Below are 17,502 nucleotides of genomic sequence, written 5' to 3'. Positions count from 1 at the left end.
TGGAGGCAGCTTGACTTCTTGTCCCCTCCCTCAGAGCGAGGGCTCTGCAGCCATCCCAGTGCTTCACCTCGTCTGCCAGAAGAAGTGTCTGTGAAGTGACACTCGCCCCAGGGGCAAGCCCACCCTCACCCAGCAGTCCTGAAAGAGTGCCAGGGGAGAGGACGAAGGAAGAGAGCTGAACCATCTCTACCCAGGCCTGTGACCTAGGGGGAGTGCTCAGAGGCAGGTGGGGACCTCTTCCTCCTCCTAGATCTGGGCCCTGCCTCTGAGGACTTCCATACTGCCTCTGGTCTGGGGCGCAGCTGTGCACACGTGTGCATACGTTTGTGTGGACACAGTGATGTGTGTGACCTGAGTTACATGGGTGACGTGTGTTGGTGTGTGTACCTAGTGTGTGTGGGCATGTGTCTGGCATGTACACGTGTGTCCCACATGTGTGATATGCATCTGAGCTTGTGTGTGAGTTTGTGTACATACGTGTAGTGTGTTGACCTGTGTCTCCTGGTGTCCATGTGTTTGTATGTGTCCAGTGTGTGTGTGTGAGTGTGAGGTAGGTGGCATGTGCGGTATGTGTGCCGTGATGTGTGTGTTTGGTCTAACACACCAATGTGCCTGCAACTCATAAAGGAAATCACAAAAAGGACTCCACCCAGCTGAGGACGGGAGTGGGTTCCAGGGCACACCCAAGTTGTTCAGTGAGGGCTGGAGCGGATCCCAGGCCATCACTGTTGGCGGAAGCTCCCAAACTCAGACTAAGGGAAATATATTCCAGGGAAGGCAACAGGGTCCCTGAAAGGTGGGCAGAAAGTCACACATGGAACCTACAAGAAGACAATCTCGGGAAGAGTTGTCAAGCCTAAAGAGGCCCACAGGGCCCTGGTCAGAGGCACTTCAAGGCCCTTCTCCAGGCAGGTGGGCACAGAGGGGCACCCAGTTAGCTGCACAGATGGGCACCTGGCTACCCTACCCACAATGCCTCTATGGAGTCTGGCCCCAAGGACAGAAAGTGGACAACACCCGCCCCCCAGGCCTCCCAGGGGAGGGGTTGGAAATGGGGTAGGAAGGCCGGCCTAGCCCTCTCCACTGGCAGGGCACCGCTTGGAGAGAGTGATATCCAGGAGGGTCACATCCAACAGACAAAGGGGGCCCATCTCAGAGCTGGGAGACTCAGGGAAGAAGCCAGACACCTGGGTAGCTGGTGGGAGACCATAAGACCCAAACTTTTGGTGGGCACATGGAGGCAAACAGGGACCTCCCGGAGGGACAGCAAACCTGACAGGAGTCCAGAAGTGTCAAACAAGGTGACCTCCCCCAGCTGGCACTGGGCTCCTCATGGGCCCATGACCCCCGCCAGCCTCCCAGCCCACGTGGGAAAGCGCTGAGCCAGGCCATCCGTGGGGGATGTGCCAAACAATTACTTTGCTTATTGAATATCTGATTAATTATTCAAGAGCCAAATCAATTATTCATATCTCATTTAAGAGAGGGGGGAAAAGCCACTGCCCCTTGACAGAAGCTTCTCAGTGCCTCCCAAGGCCCTGGGGACGGAGTCATCAGCGGGAGAAATTGTCACAGCAGGATCGCAGCACAGCCAGGCTGCGGCAGACGCCACACAGAGGCCTTCCTCAGGCACACACGCTCACGCCTGCCTGAGCTCCCACTGTCGCCAACACAGTGAGCCCCACCAGGTGCCAGCCAGGTCCAACGGGAGAGGCGGGAAGTGAAGACAGTCACACAAACACACAAATACAGAGAAGGAAAGAAGTGCACCATTACGCAGAGGAAGGAGCCCGTTCCTCAGTCACCGGGGAAGGTCCCCCATAAGCAATGACCCTGGAGTTAAGATTTGTCAGAGGAGAAGGCAGGGACTACCAGAGCAAAGGTGGGAAGGAGCCTGGGTGCTCCAGGGCATGGGGTGAGAGAAGGGTGGGAAGGGTGCAGCTGTGAGCAGAGACGGGGTGGCCTGGAGCTCAGGGCTTAGCAGGCAGGGACCCAGTGGAAGTGGGGGGTGTTTGGGGTCACCACGGCTGATATGGCATCTCACAGTCTATAAGGCTTGGACCCCACTAGGACCAGGAGTCCCCTTCCAGACCCTGGTTCACAACCCCCCACCCTGCGTCTGCCCAGGGTGCTTCAGGGACCATCTCAGCAGGACTCATGGACCAGAGGCCTTTGTAAGTGGTAGAACCTTCTTCATTTGCTCCTCCAGAATTCCTCTGTCCCATGGATGGGAGCTGGAGCTACAGGGAGTGGGCCCTACAGAGCACTTTTTATAGGTGGAGAAACTGAGTCCCAGAGAGGGAAGCTAGTTGACCCTTGGTCACCCAGAGCCAGGACTAGTCCTCAAGCTCAGCAATACAATGCAGGTTGGGAGGCTGTGGCTGCCTGTCCCTCCTCAATCCAGGCCCTCCCTGAGCCCTGGGTGGGGGACCTCCTTCTGCAGAAAGGTCTGAGCAGGGCTGAGGAGCTGAGGGCTCCCTCACTGTCCTTTGTCTCTTGTGACTTGCTATGTGCTTGTGTGTGTGTCTGGGTCTTCACTTCTCCCATCTCAATGTCTCTTTGCTCCTCTCTATATATCGCTTTCTCTCTCTCCCTCCCTTCCTCCCTCCCTCCCATTTCTCTCTCTCTCTTTTTCCCCTTCCTCTCTCCCTCTATTATTCTGTCTTCACCTACCACTCATCTTCGCCATTCTGTCTTTGAAATCTCGGTCTCTCCACTGATCTCTTTCCCTTTGCTCTCTGCCTCTCTCCCTCCCTTCTCTCTCCTCTCTCTTTCCTCTTTCTCCTTCTTCCTCTCCATCCCACAGCTGGGACCTGGCCCCTTCCTTCCCCCAGCCCCTCAGCCTGACCAGACCCCATCGCCCCACACCCACTAATCAAATCTGCGACCTGATTCAATTATACCCAGCAAAACGCAGACGTGTAACCTTGTTAATATCACGTTTATTAGAGGGAGGGGAGGAGAAAATTAAGATAGACTTCGTGTTGCTGCTAATTAGAAAAATTGAGACTTTACATCTGCGAAGCGCCGAGCAACATGTGGTGGTAACAGATGTGGGCTCATTACACAGCTGCACGGGGTGGGGGCAGGGGGGGTCGTGTGGAAAAACGTTCCCAAGCCAGCCTCATTTCCGAGCTGCAGTCCCCTCCGTACAGAGACCCAGGCCTGATGACACCCTCGGGAGCAAGAAGGCAGGACCTGGGAAGAGAGGCAGCACAGATCAGCGGCACAGGGGGTCAGACCTGAGCTCAGATCTCAGCTCTACCACATATTAGCTGTGTGATACAAGCCAGACCTTAACTCTCTGTGCCTTAGTTTCCTCATTTACAGTGAGATAGCAGAAGTGCCAACCCAAGGGCTATGGAAAGACAAAATGAAATCAAGTAAGCCAGGGGCTGAGCCCAGAGTTTGCACATGCTCAGCTCAAAGCTTTGGTCTACTGCCAGCTGCAGTATGGGAGGTCAGTGGTGCCGTCGCAGCTGTAGTCCAGCCCCACTCCACATTCCTGCACCACCTCTTGCCTTGATAAAGGACAAGGGAAGAGGCTATGGCCTGCCCACAGCACTGACCAGGCAGGTAGACTGGAGAGGGCCACTCCCACCAACAGGGCAGCCCAGCCAGCCGAGTGGACAGGCAGAGGAAGCAGGCATGCTCATGAAGGGCTGTATCCTTGTCCTCCTCCGCCTCTCCCACCTGCAAGGTGAACCCCTCTGCACTGAGTAGCTCAGTAACCCCCTGCAGGCAGCTAGGAGCACAGGTCCCACAGGAGCCCCAGTGGGACTCCCATCCCATGCACAGGTCGGCTCAGAGGAGCCTCACAAAGGCCAAGGGAAATCCCCTCAGTGCCCAGGGACTCTGAGGACAGGACAGAGGCTGGATCCGCCTGCCCCAGGCAGGGCTTCCTAGGCCTCAGCCACTGGTCCACCTCTGGTCCACAGGCGGGGTCATGGCCAAAGTGCATGAGATGGGGGACCAGGGAAGGCAGGAGAGATGGAGTAGGGCCGAGGAACACCATGAATGAATCTGATGGCTGTGTCCACCAGGGTGGGGAGGCCCAGGTGAACTTCCATGGAATGTGTCTGTGCAGTGGGCACCAGACTAGGCACCTGTCCCCCACATGGGGCCGCACCCCAGCCAGCTCCAGAAGGAGGAGCCTGGAGCTTCCCACATGGAAGGTGCTGCAGGAGTTGACTTAACATGTCTTGTACCCCCAGAGGCTAGCACAGGTTTCCTTCCTCAAACACCACGTGCAAACACTGTTCTAAGCACTTGGCAAATATCCACGCCCTCCTTCTCCTCGCTCTGCTGGTTGCCCTGGCTGGCACCTCTCCCACCCCACCCCGACCCAGATCTATTCCCTGGTCTTTTCTGACAGGTGCCATGCCCAGGAAACTGACCTCTACTTGCTGCACACCTCGATCCCCTGGCCCCCAGCTATGGGCCTCGGAAGTGAGAAGCACCAGCAAGACACGAGAGGGCCTGGCCCAACTGCACTGTGACTGCAGCTGTTTGGCTACAGAGCCAGGTGGGCAAGGAGGAGGGGCTCTAAGATGCCAACTCTCAGTCCTCTGTATATATCTTCCCCAGCCACCGTCCTGCCCCAGCCCCTTCAACCCAGTGAGGAGAAAGGATAATCATTTCCTGCTTTTGCCAGCCCAGGTGTGCCTCACAGTCCCTCTCATTCCCTTTGTCCTGGCCTAACTGTGTGAATAGTCCCTTTGGCACATCCTTTTCATAGAAGCACTTTCAGGTGGGATCCTCCCTGATCCACTGATGTAAGAATCCTGGAAGGTGGGTCATCACCATCATTCCCGTTGATGAGAAAACTGGGACACAAAGAGCTGAGAACTTGCCCAAGCACACCACGAAGTGACGTAAGGCCCAGGGCCTTCCCTCCATGCCCCCTGACACCCTCCAGACCCCAGCCTTGTTCCTGTCCCCTCAGGCCACTCTCCCACCCGCAACAGAGTGGGCTTCCAGCTGTGAGATTCAGACCTTACCTGATCACTGAATTAATGAGACCTAAATTCCTGGAGCAGGAAAGACTTTAGAGGATAGGATTCCATTGTCTCATGCAGCCATGGATAGTGAAGACCTAGGCCCCAAGCCTCAGCCTAAAGACTATAAATCCCAGGGCCAAGTCCAAGGCTGCTCACTAAGAGAGTCCTGGGAAAACCCCTGGCCAGGCATGTGTGAGCCTCAGTCATGATTTTAAACCAGTGGTTCTTACCAGGATAGTTTTACCCCCCTGAGAAATATTTGTTAAAGTCTGGAGACATTTTTATTATCAAAACTGGGAATGGGGAGTTGCTACTGGTAGCTAATGGGTAGAGGCCAGCAATGCTGCTTAATATCCTACAATGACAAGATAGTCCCCACAATAAAGAATCATCCAGCCCAATAGCACCAAAGTCGGGAAAGCCATGTTTCCTTCCTCAGACAACCACAGAATCTCAGGACTCTTAGAGGACACTGGCTCTATTATAGATGACGAGACTGAAGACCCAAGAAGACCAAGTTACAAGAAGCCAGTATCCAAGTCCAAGTGAACATTTGCCCCCAGAGTCTGACACAGCACAGAGTGGGTACTTACTGACTTGACCCAATCTCTGGCTACTCTCAGGGGGTCTTTCAGCTTGCCCATAGCTGAGGTGAGCTCTATGATGATGAACCCTAGGGAATCCCTTCCCAGAAAGATCTGGATGAGTCTTGATGAGTTCTCGTCGTCCTGGAACACACACGCGCCACACACAGCCTCCCACATTTCCAGGCAGAGCCTGAGCTGTTTCTGCTTGGTTGGTAAGCACCCCCTCGTTCATAGGTCAGCTGGCCTCAAAAGGACCCCCTCAGAAAGGCCTGAACTCATTCCGATGACACTGTTGCTGGCCCTTTGCAGAAGAGCAGGCATTGATCCTTTGCAAGGAGACGTGATTACAGAGGCAGCTCCTGGCCACTGGTGTCCATTCTGGTGTGCTCCATGGAAAACAGGCTGGATCAGGCCACGGCAGCAGAGCTGTAAGAGGGAGACACCTGTCAAAGGGGACGTTGGTGCATTGGTTCTGGCAGTGACTGGTGGGGAACCAGGGGCATTTCTGGCTGGGACCACAGACACAAGACTCCATGCTAAGGGTCAGAGACCTACAAAGGGCAGGGGACTTGGTTGACCAGAGCCATTGCCCTTTGGCTAGGGGTACAGCAAGCAAAAACCCAGCCCCCAAACTATACACTCAAGGAAAAGAAGAAGCCAGATCCATGGCTTACCCTAAGGCCGAGAGTGGGACTGGAACCTGAAGGACAAGTGCAGCTTTGGAGGCCATCCAGCATCCACTGTCCATTCTTTGTACAATGACGTCAAGACAGCCAATCAGGAAATTGTGAAAAACCTTGAATCAAAGCCCATGGCAAAAATGAAGAGTCTCTCACAGAGGGACTGCTAGCAGAGACACAGGTGAGGCACCCAAACTAACCCCAGCAGGAAGTGATGACCATGATTAGGGTTTAAGGAGGGACCGTCCAGCAGGGTACAAGGACAAAAACTGCTAGAGCTCGTACAGCACCAAAGAAGGAAGAGACCAGGGAAGAAAGACCCCAGCCTCCCTCCCCTTCCACCCTGTGTTCTCCAGTGAGAGCCTCCCATTGGTCAGACCCAAGGAGAAGCCCTAGGGAAAGCCCAGGGATCAGCCTTTCTGGGTTTAGAAAAGAACAGAAAAAGAAACTGGGAAGGAAAATGAATAATAACCAGTGTACGAGATTAACACTAACCCTGAACTACGTTAATCAGACCTTGGTTCTCCATGACTCTAAATCCCAACTAGAAAGACAGAAGAACAGGGGAGAAATCCCTTCACTCACACAGCAGTGTGGAGGGGCGTCCACCCCAAACCCCTCACACCTGCCCACCATCCTCCACCTCCAGGACCAGGTGGAGCCTGCCCGTGAGCAAAGGATGTCTCTGAGAACCTCCCAACAGGTGGCTTTATAACAGGGTCATGGAGACCCCTTAAATCACGCTAACGAACCATGAGAATCCCCTGCACAGGGTGCTAGAAGGAGAACACGCCATCACAATGGCCAGAGGGGAGACCTTTTTATTTCTTTTCCCCAGAAACTACTCGATAAATGCTTTCAGTATCTTTTTTAAATAAAAAAGGAATGAAATGTAAAGGGGCATATTAGCACTGCTCCCATTTTCAATTAGTCCAAATGATAGTGTTAAAAGCTATTAATAAACCACCATGAGTGGGGGTCACGGGTGGAGGAGGACATCAGGGAAGAACTAGCAGACCACAGCAGGCACTTCCGCCACAGCAGAGATCTCTCCTCTCTCTCCTCCCCCTGCCTTGCCTCCGCAGCTTCCACCCTGGGGCCCACCATATTTCTACAGTGTTTGCAAAAGCAGGACAACTGACTGGATGCATTTGCTAAGATTTGAGGAAAAGAAAGGCTGGTCACACCCTCCACGTCTGCTGAAATCCAGGAAGAAACAAGACCCTGATTTGGAGTTGAAATAAAGAAGTGGCTGGTTGTATTGGGGGAAATGGCCACATGGGCCAAGGCCAACTCATCCTGGTGTCATGCAATTCTGTCCCAGAAAGGGTCCTAGGATTTTTTTTATACCTCCCTGGGGAAAGTGGCTGGATTAATTAGTGATGGCTGGCAGGAAATGACTGAGAGGGTGGTGGCATGCTTGCTCTTTACCCACCATTCCTGCACTAGCCCTGTTGGGAGAGTGACTGCTCCCCTTGGTCCATTCACCACCTGGAGGTGGCTTCCATTCTGATATGACCAGGTGAGCGGAAACCCTCCTGCCTGCCTCCCTTCATCCTGAGCCAGGCTTCTGGACAGACCGAGCCCACGGGACAGGGATCTGGATGCAGCATTTACTCTCAGTGCCCAGCCCAGCACCAGGACCTGGGTTTGTTGTCCAAGGGATGAGACTTTGTTTTTCCTTTCAGAGACTTTCAGGCCACGATTGGGACTCACCCTTCCAGTTCCATTTGCTGTCATAGTCTGAGCCCTATCCCCCTGGATTCATGCAAGGGTTTCCTGTGTGCCTCCCTTCCCTGGGAGTTACCCCCACATTGTCTCAGAATGTTCTCCACAAACAACCATGAATATGTGGCTCTCCTGGTGGAAGTTCCTCCATGGCTCCCCGTTGCCCCCACAGAAGGCTTGCCTCCCAATCCTGTCTGCCACCTCTCCCTGGGCTTACTGTGTCTTTCAGCCACTCTGAACTCCTGAGTTCTCTGGCAATATTATACATGGGATACCTCCAAAATCTCTGTGTGGAGGACCCCTTTCCCTTCCACCCTGACCAATAACTCCTGCTAGTCCTGAAAGGTCCAACTCAGAGGTCACCTGCCCTCCAGGTGCAGATTGAGCTGCTCTCTGGGATCCCAAAGCCCCTTGTCCCTGGATCATCAGCATCTGTTTGCAGGTCTATCTCCACTACATGACTGTGGTCAATGACACAAACTGCCACCATTGGGAAAAAAAAAAAAAAAGGTCAGGAGATGCCCCCGTGGACCCCAGAGTCAAGGCCTGCACTGCCCCTCACCCTTTCACTTCACTGTCTCCCAAGGCTCAGACTTCCACAGCCACCGGAGGACACCAAAGAACCCAGTAGTCCAAAGAGAGATTCTAGAGATCTCCCTACCTAGGAGCACTTTATCTGTTGTCCTTTTGCTACACCCCTAAGAAGGGAGGAGTCCCTGCAATTTGAACTCAGGACTTTCTCTCCATTCTCCATCCCTCACTCTTCTCCTCAGTCCAGAAAGCTGGTTTCAAAGCTGATGGAAGAGTTGAGCATGGGCCAAGGCCTGGGGACTAGCATGGAAATAGGTGACCAAGCTGCATGACCCTGGAGAGGGACCCAACCTGGGATGAACAAGAGTCGCTCCCTCTCCCCCCAAGTTTCTAACAACTCCCACCCACCATGATTGATGGTGAGCAGATGCACTGGGCCCCTCCTTCTTTTCCCGCAGAGGTTTTTTTGTTAGGTTTTGCTAAAGCAACCTGCAAATTAATTTAATATCCTCCTTTGGTTGGGAGCTATGAAGCTGGGCTCGAGGCTGATGATGCATGAACCATCGGTGGCAAGTATTTAATCTCTGGACAATGGATAGAGATGTTAGTGCACGCCACACTAAATTCTATTTACGCTGCCTATTAAGGGCAGTCAAGCTGAAGGGAATTGGTGCACATTACAGGCCCTAATGGGAGAGGAAGCTCCACAACAGTACATTAAAGGCGGAAAATGAATTAGGAGGGGATGGCGGAGGAGAAAGCAGGCAGGCCGAGGGCCTGTCTGGAGATAACTCTTCCTGACAGCCTAGTGCACACGCCCAGCCCCACTGGTCAGATACGCCAAGGAGGGGACTTCCAGTAGTCCTCCCACAGACTTTAGCTGTGAGTTCACCCTGCCCAGAGCCCAGGAATATGGGAGCTCTCCTCCTGCAGGTAAAGAAAGCAAAAGGGCTAGAATTATCTCAGGCCTGCAACTCGGCCTCCCTACCTACTCCAGATGGGGCCATCTGAAGGTCAAGGGTGTTGTCCATTCTCCAGGCTCACCCATACTTCCACTTCTTTCACAGGAAGCAAGTGGGCAATAACCATTAAAAGTGGGTCTGTGGGCTGCTGCTGCTACTGCTGCTGCTATAACATCACTGCACAGATCTGCAGACTGTGGGTGGAGTGCAGAGGAATACAGCTACAGGGACTCTGGGCAAGTCACATGACCCCTTTAAGCCCCAATTTCTTCAACTGCAAAGTGATGATTATATTCACCTTCTCAAGGATCATGAGAGCTTAAGTCTGAGATCACACTGTCCCTCCATCCTGCTCTTTTCTGTCTATCTCCCCTCCAAGGTCTTGTTTCTCCAGAGCCCTGCATATGACTATGCACACAGAGGGCATGAACTCACACTTGCTTGTTAAAAAAAGAACCTGCCCAAGGTCACTCAGCAGGTAAGCACCTCGCCCAGGGTTAGCAGCAGATCTATCTGTCGCCCATCACACTTCCCTTCCCAACACTCTTTTTACAAATAAGTGATTCCTGGGGTACTGGGGGGAATCCAACCAGGCATTCACTCCTCAAAGCCAGACAGCAGAGTCTGGGATCTGCAGGAGGTCCCCAGCCTCCTGCTTTTTGCAAAATGGAGGGGATAGAGTACAATGTAGCAGACTGAGATGTAGAGGCTGCAGAAAGAGGTGATGCCTACAGAAAGGTGGCATGGCTGGGCTAATCAGTGAGGGGCAGCAGGGTAGAGTGGCTCAGGCTCCATCTAACAGGATGAGATGTTAGGGCAGCACCATCAGGGGAAAGTGTCCACAGCCAGCCAAGCCCTCCATCCTGGGTGCCTGCAAGATCTCCAGAAAGACTTGAGCTTCTGGGTAGAGACAATGACAATCTCAGGAAACTGCCCAAACTGTTAGAAATGAATAGTAACCATTGCCTTCAGAACTCCTTAATACATCCACATTCCCTACAGTCATGCCTGCTATCCTCTTATCACCCTCTACCATAAGATTCCAGTACACACTCTGACATTTCACACCATGCCTCTTCACTTCCTGTACCCTCTATTTGAAATATTCTTCCCCGCATCTCCTGGCCTATTATTATTTGTCCAGTAAGATTCCGCCAACTCTCTAAGAAGTCTTCCAGGAAACCAGAGGCTGTTAGGTGCTCATCATTTATTCTGCCACAATGCTCCATGCTACCTTCATCATAACACTTATTGTACTACTTATAGCCAGGGTGCATCTCTCTGGTTCATTTTACATTCCCAGTTTCTAACACAAGACAGGCACTTGGTGAAACCCAATGAATATCTGTTGAACTGAACTGAAATGATTCATTGGTTCTGGCCTGCCATTCTGTGCAGATGTTCCATCACCCCTGTCATGAAGATGACATTTATGTAACATCATCAGGTATAAAAGCTCAGAATCATGTAGGCTATTACATACCACTGTCACTAACGAGCTATACGTGTCACAAAATGAAAGCATTACATACTAACCATGGCTAATTTAGCAGTGACGCTAAAGCAGTATTCCAAGGCAAAGTTGTAGTCCTGACTGCATCTATTAGAAAACAAGAAGGACTAAAAGATAAGTATCTCAAATGATTTCTGGGTAAATCTGAAAGATTAAAAATACATATCTGGGGCTGGGGTTGTGGCTCAAGTGGTAGAGTGCTCACTTAGCACCTGTGAGGCATGAGTTCAATCCTCAGCACCTCATAAAAATAAAATAAAGATATTGTATCCTCTTAAAACTAATATATATATATATATATATATATATATATATATATATATATATATATATATATCTCCAAGATTTCAAAAATTTTTACTACTGCCTTTCCTATTCTTTTCATCTTTACAGTTACTGCTTTTAAGGAAATTCCTTTGGAGTTGTTTTCACTGTGGATTTAGGAAGAAATTAGCACACTTCCTTGAATTGAATATGCAGCTGTCCCAAGAATACATCAGTCAATCAGATCTCTAACTGCAGGGTGCTGTGCTCTGACTTCAACAATACATTCACCTATAGCCCTTGGCTAAGCATATTAAATACTAAGGCAGGCCCATTCTTGGGAGACATGAGATTCCTCTAACAGATGATTTGGCCATGAGAATCCTCCATTGGCTTTGTGGCAACTTTTTTGAAACTGCACAGCATTCTAGTACTTCTTTTCTACCCAACCTTCCTCCCTTCCTTCACCCCTCCAAAGTGGTTAGACATGCATCATGGTCTGATAGTTCTCTTAGCCCCCTCCAGTACCATTCCCATATTTTCCTAACAGGTGTTTTCACCAATATAGCTCTTGCACATTTAATCCCATCTTGCTGTCTACCTCTTAAAGGACCAAAACTAATGCACCCAAGAAAACTTGGCCTTAATCCAGCAATGAGAAGAGCAAAGAACCAACCTGATTCACTGGAATTTCCAAGGTTTAAGAATTGGGGGCATCGAGTGCCACTGTAGGGAGAGTGGGTATAAAAGATCTCAAAGAAGGAGGTTCTATCAATACTTTAGAAAAATGATTGGCACATAGCACAACCATCCCTCAGTATTGAAACCCACAGAAGCTCAAGTCCCTCATACAGAATGGCCTAGTATTTACATATCACCTACACACATCCTCTTATAAACTTTAGATCATCTCTAAATTAATCATGATCCTTAATACAAAGCAAACATTAGGTAAATAATTGTTCCATTTTGTTGTTCAAGGAAAAATGACCCCCCTAAAAAAAAAAACTTTTGTGCATGTTCAGTGCAGACAAGAAAAAAAATTTTTTTTGGTTTGGTTGACTCTGCAGATATAGAGAAATGGCTGCAGTGGTTATGTAAATGTTTGATGAATAACGTATAAACAAAATTATTTTTAAAAAATCTTTGGCACTGGGCATTGAACCCAAGGCCTCGCACATGCTAAGCACACACTCTACCATTGAGCTGTATTTTCAACCCCTAAAATATTTTAAAGAAGCAGTCAGATCCCTAGAGCTTCCCTCCTACCTGTTTACAAAGAAACAGGTGAGTGAAAATTTTTCTCCAGAGTATAAGACAAAGGATCTCTAGATAAGGATACCAGGCAGTGTTGAGAACAGGAAATCAAGTTAACTTGGACACATGGAATGAAGAGACTGACATGCCCTTCTCCCACATGGCTCTCAGATCACTGACAGCCAAAACTTCACCTCCCAGTAAGAGACTGAAAGAATCTTCTCTGGGAACCTAGCCATCCACAAAGACTTATAAATGGTGACCTCAGAGGTAGTTCTAGCAAATAAGTTGCAGATCATCCTCTGGGGAAGTTCAGAGTCAACAAGCCCCATCTGTGACACTCAGCTGGTTAATCTTCCCCTTCTACTTCAATAAGAATAAACAACCAAGGATCCCACAAACTTCTGAAAAAAAGCTTCTGACATGGAAGTTAAAGACCAAACCAAGTAACTACAGGGCCAGGAACAACTGGAGGACAGATCTGCTATTTGAGAAAAGGGATTGCATTACATAAATCTCTAGAATAGGCAAATATAGAGAAAGTAGAAGAGAGGTTGCCTGGGGGGGGTGAGAAGAGGGGAATGATGGGTGATGAAGATTTTCTAAATTCATTGTAGTGATGCTTGCACAGTTCTATGGGTGAATTGGGCGCTTCCATGGGTGAACTGCATACTGTGTGAATTATATGTCAATAAGACTACACCTCCATATAGATACATAATGTTATATATATTAAAACTACACATATATCTAAAACAACATGTACATGTAACTTATATACACACATACACACACACACACACACAGAACTACTTCATATACTTGGGAAGATATATATCTTCAGGAAAACAAGAAAAGAGACTGTATAAAATGAATGTCAAATAATATAAAAACAAACATTCAGACACATAAAAAGAGACCTTAGAAATTCAAAGTATAGCAGAGTTTAAATAAAGCACTTAAAAGAAGATTCAGAATATAAATATGTTTCCCATTAAATAAGAAAAAAATAGAAAAGTAGAAAATAGGAGAAAAATGATGAGAAAATTAGAGAGTCTGTCAGGGGTGTCCAGCATCCAAATGCTGGGAGTTAGTAAGAGAGGAGCAGAGACAATGGACAGAGAAAGACACCGAAATTACTCAAGAGAATTTCCCAGAACTGAAGAATATGAGTTTCCAGTGAAAGAATTTGTAAAGGGGATAAAAATAGTCCCACGCCAGGCATGTTATAATGAAGTATCAGGAAGATGTCAGGACTCGGGTTACAAACAGAAGATCTTACACGTCTCTAGAGAGGGGGGACAGAAATCAGTTGAAGGACCAGAAATCAGAAGTGCTTCAGACCTGTCAACTGGAAAACAGTGATACAGTATGTATTAGCTATCTATTGCTGCATAAACAAATTAACCCAAAACAGCACCTAAAGCAACAATAAACATTGACATCTCACATCATTTCTGTGAATCAGGAACTCGGGAGTGGATTAGCTGGGTGACATGGTTCAGGGTTTTCATGAGGTTAGCATCAAAATGTCAGCCAATTGCAGGCATCTGAAGGCTTGACTGGGGCGGTAGACCCACTTCTAATGTGCCTCACTCAAGCAGCCAGAAAGTTGATATTGGCTGTTGGCAGGAGGCCTCTGTTTCTCACCACATACACCTCTCCAAAAGATAGCTTGAGTGTTCTCATGACATGATGGCAGGCTTCCCTCAGAAACAGTTTTTCTAAGAGATCAAGTCAAAGCTACATATCTCTTATGGTGATCATTTCTGTAACATCCCGTTTACAAGGGAGGTCATGCCTCTTAAATATGGGAGGTGACTCTACAACGTATAAGTACCAAGAGACGAGAATTATTGGGGACTACTTTAGAAGCTGGTTACTTAAGAGTAGATTTAGAAGTATGAAGAAAAATACATCCTAAATAACAAATCTACTGCCAGGAAAAATATTCAAGCATAAGAATAAAAATGGTATTTTCACACAAGAAGTTGTTGGATTTGTTTTACCTTTTAGGCGTCTCTTCTTAAGACACAGTTAAAGAAGGTACACCATCAAAAAAAAAAAAAAAAGAGTATGTAAACCAGGAAAGAGGAAAATGAGATTGAGAAGACCAGATATCCAACTCAGGGTGAATGATGGGAAATCACCAGCAGGATGGTAGAAGGAGGGCCAAGGAAGACAGCTGGGCATTGGGCTTGGAGGAGACAACCAGGCCAGACTGGAGCAAGGCACAGCCCCTGGAAGGGTTCTCCTGGAGGAAGAGATGGTTACCGCAGCTGATGTATATCTGAGTGTCTTATTGGTGATTTGGACCACTAGCAAGGAGTTTGGGCTCCAACCAATGATAAACACATGGCAATCTATGCTTCAAAACCCAACAGGACGGATATTAACTTCAGAGAAATTACAAGTCCTGTAGAAAAAGAAAAGTCGTAATAGTTTTCTACCCGGCTCTGTTGTGAAGAGTGTTTACAAAGCTGTAACAATATAAATGTTAAACATAGATCTTCACAAAACTATGATGTAACTGTGCTTGAGGATGGGAGCAGATGAGGAAGGTGTTTGAGTGTGGTCAGGGTCAAGAAAGAAAAGAAAGCTAAACCCTCATCTTCCACACGCAATGACCACACCTAAAAAGTACAGGAAGTTCTAATACGAACACATTTCACTGAAACAGAGTTAAATACAAAACCTGCTAAAAGAGGGGGAGGCAAATGTCTCTAAAGGAGAAATGGGGAAAACACTCTTAAGGGTTTCGTAACAAATCTTGTAGAACTCTGAGCCTTTAAGATTTGAATGACAAAAAAAAAATGGGAAAAGTGAAATTGCCTTCATAAAAATAACAATAAACCATATCACAACAAACAGATACATAAAAATAAAATTTGTTTATGGATACCTCCTCTCCCTAGACCCTCCCCACAGATGTTCCTCATCTCCTCCTCCCTCAGCCAAGCTTTGCAGTGAGACAGACTGGGATTGGTAGCTTGTCTTGACCCCTGACTGGCAGGGTATATGTGGGTTTGGGAAGTCCTACTTTCTTAGCTTCGGTTACAGTATAGAGTGAAGCTGAGAGAGAGCCCTGGGGCAGCGAAGAATACGATGTCTACGTGGAAAAGGACCAGTAACAGCCTTAAATTAGAATGAAGTTATGGCCTTTATGGGTAAATGGATGGAGCTGGAGAATATCATGCTAAGTGAAATAAGCCAATCCCCAAACCAAAGGCCAAATGTTTTCTCTGATAGGTAGATGCTGATCCATTGGGGTGGCGGGGGGATGAAGGAACTTTGGATTGAGCAGTGGGGGAGGGGGAGGGGAGAAGATGGTGGAACGAGATGGACATTATCACCCCTATGTATGGGTCTGATTGCACAAATGGTGTGACTCTACATCATGTACAACCAGAGAAATGAAAAGTTGTGCTCCAAGTGTGTAAAAAGAAAATTAAATTAATTAAAAGAGGAAAAATAAAAGAAAAGGATGAGTAAGGTACCATAGTGAAAAGTGTCCAGCATACAACACATTCTCAACATGCTAACTGGTTTCTTTTGTTTTTCCCAATGTAGTTGGGAGAAATGGGGTTGAAGGAGGCGGAAAGGGAAACCTAATGGTGATGATGTTGCTGGTGGGGTGTTGTGGGGTGGGGTTGGGTAGTATCTCATTTAATCCTGCAGAAACCCTGCGGAACGGCCACTCCTATTATAGCCATTTTACAGATGGCAAAAACAGAGGCATGCAGAGGTTAAGTGAATCATTTAAGGACAAAAAAGAATGTTATCATGGAACCAAGACTGAACCCAAACATACGAACTTCAGACCCAAGGCTGTAATCCCTTTTTAACACGGCCAGATGTGCTGTAGCATGTCCTGAGCTGTGTTTTACTATTGGTGTTGCCAGCACCTGGGCCATAATTACATATATGACTAGGCAACCAACTGGTAAAACAAGTTAACAGATCACTAGGGACAGTGCTGCACCCCAGGTTCAGTGTGTCTCCACAACCAATCCTGCCATGGAACAAATCGTGCCTCCTGGAGATGGGAGCACCGAGACGGTTCCTGGTGGGAAGGACAGCCTGTGCAAAGACCCGGAGGCAAGCGAGAGTGGTGAGGTGGAGCATGGGGTCAGCGGGGTCTCACAGACCTTGGAAAGGACTGTCACCTCTATCCAAAGGAAATGGGAAACCCTCAGAGAATTTAAAGCAGAAGAGTGACATGATCAGATGGACATTTTAGGAAGCTCAGGCCCAGAGCTATGTGGAAAAAGAAAGAACAGGGCTAAGAGGGGCAGCAAGGAGACCCGAAATATGGTTATGTGGGTTTTCCAGAAAAGAGAAGAGAAGGGCCGTTGGAGGAGATGGAGAGATGCAGGCAAAGTCAAGAGAGAGAAGCCTAAAGACACCTGGGCATTAGAGATGGCGGAGATGACACGGGGGAGTCCCGGGAAGGTCAAGTGGAGGAAGGTGGAAAGTGAGGGAGACTTGAGCCCCAGGAAGATGGGGTAAGCCCTGCAAAGTACTTACGGGGAGCTAAGGTTGTGGCTCCACATTAGAGCGCTCGCCTAGAACGTGTGTGGCCCTGGGTTCTATCCTCAGCACCACATAAAAATAAATAAATAAAATAAAGATATTGAATTCATCAACAATTGAAAAAAAAATTTGTTTTTAATTATTTATGGGCATTATCTTCTCACCAAGCTGGGATGTTCCCAGGGAGGACAGAGAGCGAGGAGCCCTGGGCAGGGCTCCTGCCTTTGACACCCTCTCTTCCTTCCCTCTTGGCCTCCCCATGTCCATGGGCTATTCCTTCAAAGACAACTCTGTCACCGCTGCCCGTGACTCCCACCCACCAGCTGCAACCCCACTGCTGGAAATTAAGCTGCGGCGCTTACAGGACTTAATTAACAAAGTCTCTCCTCATCCCAGGAACTCGCAGACCAGACAACACCATTCGAAATCAATTAGCCCAGTGCCCAG

At 48.6% G+C, this 17,502-nt stretch overlaps 2 long non-coding RNA genes across 2 annotated transcripts in view; both read right to left on the bottom strand.

The window, feature by feature from the left end:
• Positions 1-2,922: 2,922 nt before the first annotated feature.
• Positions 2,923-17,502, bottom strand: part of LOC125618987 — an 82,861-nt gene continuing 68,281 nt past the window's right edge. Inside the window, exon 5 of the long non-coding RNA XR_007350440.1 lies at positions 2,923-6,013. This is a non-coding gene — a long non-coding RNA (uncharacterized LOC125618987). The remainder of the gene's footprint in view (positions 6,014-17,502) is intronic.
• On the bottom strand, positions 7,758-15,998 carry LOC125618988. The gene is made up of 3 exons (XR_007350441.1): positions 15,859-15,998; positions 7,862-7,867; positions 7,758-7,768 (listed from the first exon to the last, which is right to left on the bottom strand). It is a non-coding gene; the product is annotated as an uncharacterized LOC125618988 (long non-coding RNA).

This window comes from Marmota marmota, unplaced genomic scaffold (genome assembly GCF_001458135.2).
Source record: "Marmota marmota marmota unplaced genomic scaffold, marMar, whole genome shotgun sequence".
Taxonomy (NCBI): Eukaryota; Metazoa; Chordata; class Mammalia; order Rodentia; family Sciuridae; genus Marmota; species Marmota marmota.
The sequence above is the reverse complement of the archived record's forward strand: the minus strand, read 5'-3'. Positions and strand labels throughout refer to the sequence as shown.